The sequence below is a fragment of the Chiloscyllium punctatum genome, chromosome 3, assembly GCF_047496795.1.
Source record: "Chiloscyllium punctatum isolate Juve2018m chromosome 3, sChiPun1.3, whole genome shotgun sequence".
NCBI lineage: Eukaryota > Metazoa > Chordata > Chondrichthyes > Orectolobiformes > Hemiscylliidae > Chiloscyllium > Chiloscyllium punctatum.
In genome coordinates, this window is record NC_092741.1 from 44101923 (window position 1) to 44107922 (window position 6000).

Consider the following 6000-nt stretch of genomic DNA (forward strand, 5'->3'; position numbering starts at 1 on the left):
ACTATCCTCTGCATTAAAAACTTTCTTTACTCACCTCCTTTAGAATTTTCCCCCTCACCTTAAACCTATTTCCCCCTAGTATTTGACATTTTCACCCTGATAAAAAGACTGACTCTCATTAATTTTATATACTTCCATCAGATTGCCCCTCAGCCTCAGACACTGCAATGCAGACACTCCATGTTTATCTAATTCATTCCATCCAGGCAACATCCTGGTAAGTCTCTTCTGCACCCTCTCCAAAGCCTCCATATCCTTCCTAAAATATGGTGACCTCGCTGTACACAACACTCTAAAGTTTTATACAGCTGCAAAATAATTTGCTAACTTTTATCCACAATGTCCCAATTGATGAAGGCTAGCATGCCATATACCTTCTTTACCACCTTATTGCCACTTTCTGGGACTTGCACCCAATATCCTTCTGTATATCAGTGCTCCTAAGGGTCCTGCCACTTACTGTCTACTTTCCTCTTGACCTCCCAAAATGCATTACCTCACACTTCAATCTGATTCATTTCCTTCCCTTTTGTCTCACTGCATTAAAACAGGGCCCACAACTGATCCAGGAGGTACAAGACCAGCAAGGATAGTGATGGACTTTCAGCTCCTCACTCCATATGAGTGAGGATGGCTGCTAATGGGCGAATACAGAAACCTCAAAGTCCAACTAACCCAGCAAGTTTCATTGTGCTGTGTTGTGTAATGCTTCCATCCTGGGTCATCTCTGCATTCTTCCCCAACCCTCGTCCTCACGGTCCTGAGTCCTTCCCCCTCCAGCCCTCATTCACTCACTCTTTCCCCCTCCCACCCGCTGAGTCCCATTTCAATATCGTGCTTCTCTGTGCTCCCTAACCTTTGCGTCTGTTGTGATGATCTGGAACTGTACGTGTGCATGTTTCCAGATGTGAGCACCTGCTCAGTTACTCACAGTTGTGGGTATCAGCTGATACTGCCAATTAATAAGCTCATTTATTTTTGGTTGGTTAAATTTGCTTCGTTTTAAAATACAAGTTCACTGGGGGCTGGGAGAAAACTATCTTCTTCAGATTTGAGGCAAGGCCAAACACAGCAATGCCTATGTCAAAGTGAGGGAAGATAATCCGTGGGGAAGGTCAGAAAGATAATGCGATTTTATTGAATGAAATAGCAGAGCCCCCACATCTATCACAATGAAGTTTCGTGCTAGGACCTCACAGTAAAGCATGGAGGCTTCCTGAGGAGCTCACTGTTGTACGGATGAAGAAAGAGTCTGCAGAGAAAATGATCAAACTGACCACTGCTCTGTGGTACAGGATGCCATTCAAGATGGGGGAGCATAAAGAAAGGTGATAGCAGCAGGGGATTCTATAAACAGGGAGACAGATAGCGTCCTCTGTGAGCAGGATGGCAACTCTTGCTTGGTGGGTTGCCCACCTAGTTCCAAGGTAAAGGACTTGAACGAGCATTGGAGAGAGAGTGGGGGGGGGGGGGGGGGGGATCCAGTTGTTGTGGTCCATGTTGGCACCAATAACATAGGCAAGAGGTCCTGTTTGGGGAATATCAGCAATTAGGAAGAAATATTTTTTAAAAAAGGACCTCAAAGTTTATAACCTCTGGATTATTACATGAGCCATGTGCAAATTAGCAAAAGAGATAAGAAGATTAAGGAGGAAAACACAAGGCGAAAGGAGTGGTGTGAGAAAGAGGGGCTCCATCTCATGGGACACTGGCGTCAATATTGGAACAAAAGGGAACTGTATCATTGGGATGGACTCCATTGGAACTGATCTGGGACCGGGATCCTAGTGGAAATGCAAAACAGGGTGGTCTTTAAACTCGTTAAAAAGGTTGGGGGAGGCCACAGGACAAGTTAGTAAAATTTCCAAAACAAGTAATAGGACAAACAGTGTGGAAAGGGTCAGCAGACAAGAGAACATTTGTGAGAAGAGAGATCGTCAATGCAGAAACTATACAAACATGGAACTGATAGAGCACAGAATGGAGCCATTGGGCCTATCTTGTTCACGTTGACCCCAAAACACCCATACGTCCTTTCTAATCCCATCTTCCTGCACAAGGCTCATAGCCCTGCAGCTTACCGCTCTTAAGGTGAAGATCCAGGTACTTTTTACAAAGTGTTCAGGGCCTCTGCCTCCACTACCAAGTCAGGCACTGAGTTCCAGACACTCGACACTCTGCATTAAAAACATTTTTCTTACATCCCTCTAGTCCTTCTGGCACTGAGCTTGGATCTCTGACCTCTGCTTTTTGAACTTTCTGCCAAGGGAAACAGGTTCCTCCTGTCTATGCTATCTCTCCTGCTCACAATTTTGAATACCTCAATCATGCCACCCCTCAGCCTTCTCTGTTGCAAGAACAATCCCAACCTCTCCAAACTCTCCTCGTAGCTACTATTCTCCAGCCCTAGCAACATTCTGGTAAATCCTCTCTGCTGGTACTGTAATGCACACAGTGTATGAAACAAGGTAAATGAGCTGGCAGTCTTCATTCTTGCAATTGGCCCCAACTGGCTGTCAAATTCCAAATGTTCATTCTACCCTGACAAAAATAAATTACTCCTCCCACTTTGCACAAGACACCACCCGTTCTGTGCAGTTGACCTTCGATCTAAGAAGGTAGGGTTCTAATGCTGTGATCCAATAAGTGAAAATGCAGGCTCTGCCTGAGGCACAGGAGGATTCTGCCAACCTTTGTGTTCTCTTTTGCGTTGTGTGGTGTGGATGAATATTCAGTTTCCCCCATTTTCTGCTGAGCCCGTTTATATAGCAGTTAATGCCTCCACTTTACCCCCAGTGCCTATGGATTAGTGAATTCCCGAGTGCTTGCTGGCCATACAGTCTCCCCATGTGGTGACTCGAGTGACTGTGACAACCCCAGCTCCTCGACCTCCCAGCCCCTTCCTATACTGTGCAAGATCCCATCATTGCATTTTGAATTGCCCCTTTTCACTTCGAATCATTCCCTCAGTGACCCAGGAGGAGGATCATTTCCGTGGAACGCTTGCTGATGGTGTTGTGAAGACAGAGTGGAATGAAAGCTGGGACTTTCAGTGGGTGAGCAACAGCCCCGCCAAGCACCATTCTGACTTTCATGTCGAGAATTTGTACTGTCTAGTTTCTTGAGGAAAATGAGGAGAATTGTGAAATGAGGGAAATGGTGCAGAAATGAGGAAATGGTGTAGAAATGAGGGAAGCGGTGTAGAAATGAGACACATTGGGTTATTAATAAGATAAAAGTACCTGGAAGATGTTACTCAAAAGCTTAAAGAGAAAATTGAGACTTTCTTGACATCAAGATTTCCAGTTTTTTCAATTCTTCCCATATTTTCCCCAAACCCTTCACTGCCAATGTCGCTGCAGGGATGGGGAGTATTCCACCTGGAGCATGCCATCAGTCTCAAATAAATTCCTGCCACTTGACTGGATTTTTCAACATGCAGTTATGTGCAGTTGCTAAAGTTGTTCATGCATTAAGGTTTCACTTCCCACTGTTGAATCTGCAAGCATTGAGCATGTTGTAAATATCAATGGGGTTTTTTTTGTCTGCCGACCAGATCCTTGGGTTGGTTGATTGGCTACTTTTCAAGGTCTTTTGAAGCTTGCTGCTTATTCTGAGAAATTTCAAACCGTACTGTGCATGTGGGATCACACAACAGCTAAAACAACCCAATGAGAGAGGAAGCTAAACTTGAATCAAGACTGTGGGAAAGTGAGGACTGCAGACACTGGAGAAGTCAGAGTCAAATCTAAACTACACTTTATTGGTTCTTGAATGAAGACTGTGATGACTCTCCATTATTTGGAATTCCACTAAAAGAAACCTTAAGATGTTAAAAAGAGACATAAGGAACCACAACTCATACAGGACTTGTCTATTCATTTTCTGGTTTACTTGAATTATTCAGTTCTAACAGATGATTGAGTCAGTGGGTCAAATGAAAAGAATACTGAGAATGCACTGTAATAAATCTCAGACAGGATGCCAGTGATAAAGGGTGCCTGCCAGCAATTATGTACAAGGTGATGCATAAATCGATCTGTACAGGTGATTCCACAAACCACGAGAACCAATTACGCTGGCCCCAAAAGAACAAGCAATCGATTTCAAGCATATATTTAAATAAAAAGAATAATTGCCTTCAATTTCCTAAGGGGCCATAATTGGCAAATTGTGTGTGAATGTTCTATTCCCTGTTACTCCTGTTCTGCCGACAGCTGCTTTCACCTACCAATTTGTGCCAAGCTTATTTGCATATACCAGAGGTTAAAACTTTGCATAATGCAGTAAGTAACATTAACAATCATGGGGCCGAGGACTGAGCAGAAACTACATCGTACATTTTTTTTCCTTAAGAATGAAATTTGAAGTTTGAAGCCATCTAGCCATAATTTGTTCACATTAGGTACAGCAATATTAAGCAATGATGATAGCTTTTAAAATTATAGCAATACTTAACACTGATGCCATGAAAATCTACTCAAAGAAAGAGAGAATTCTGTGCTGGAAGGCTAGGTAGCAGAATGAAACAGCTTGCTTAACTGCATGTCCAAAGTTTGAAATAATTTGTCTTCCAGGGTAATCCAGAGGAAAACTAGCACTTTTAGTGTGCTACATAATTGACCAGGCCTGCTGCATGATGGTGTATGAATTTCAGTGCCAGTGCAATGCTCGGCTGCACACTCTGACCATTGGCTGATTGAATCAAACAACCCATTCCTACAGGTTTTTGTAACAGGCCGGATACAGACCAAACTCAAACAGTCCATCCTGACAAAACTCACAAAAAAATGTCTGCTGCAGATGTGATTCTGTGATCAGGCAGCATTTGCTGAACAGTTCAGGGTGTGCTAATTGCCACACTAACAATCAAGTTAGGATAATTAGCTTGCCATGTGGGTCATTGTTGGAAGTGACAAACATTCATATGCAGGCACAATGAATATACTCATTCCTTGTGCTTTTTATGAATTATTTAGAACCTTGGGGACCTTGTAATTCCTGTTGCCTTCGCCAAAGTCACACCTCAGCCAAGCAGAGTTGACTTCTACCAATCAATATGCTTTTTTCTAGTGGTATAAATGGCTATGATTATTTGAAATTTAACATTCTTGCTTTTGAGCAGTATTCAAAGTCCCTAGATTCCGAAGCTCCATACCACCATAACACTATAAGACATACGAATGGAAGTAAGACCATTTTGCCCATCGAATCCACTCCGCCATTTAATCATGGCTGATGGTATTTCAGCTTCAATTACCCGCACTCTCCCTGTAGCCCTTAATTCCTTGCGAGATCAAGAATTTATCAATATTTGCCTTGAAGACATTTAACGTCCCGGCTTCCACTGTGCTCCATGGCACGGAATTCCATAGGTGCACCACTCTCTGGCTGAAGAAATGTCTCCTCATTTCCATTCTAAATTGACCCCCTCTAATTCTAAGGCTGTGCTCACGGGTCCTAGTCTCCCTGCTTAACGGAAACAACATCCCAGCGTCCATCCTTTCTAAGCCATGCATTATCTTGTAAGTTTCTATGAGATCTCCCCTCAACCTTCTAAACATTAATGAATACAATCCCAGGATCCTCGGTCATTCATTGTATGTTAGGCCTACCCTTCCAGGATCATCCGTATGAATCTGTGCTGGACACATACTAGTGCCAGTATATCCTTCCTGACGTGTGGGGTCCAAAATTGGACATAGTATTCCAAATGGGGCCTAACCAGAGCTTTATAAAGACTCAGAATCATATCACTGTTTTTATATTCCAACCTACTTGAGATAAATGACAACATTACATTTGCTTTCTTAATCACGGACTCAACCTACAAGTTAACCTTTAGAGAATCCTGGTCTAGCGGTACCAGATCTCTTTGTACTTCAGCCTAATGAATTTTCTTACTATTTAGAAAATAGCCCATGCCTGTATTCTTTTTTCCAAAGTGCAACTCTTTGCATTTGCTCACATTGAATTTCATCAGCCATTTTCTGGACCACT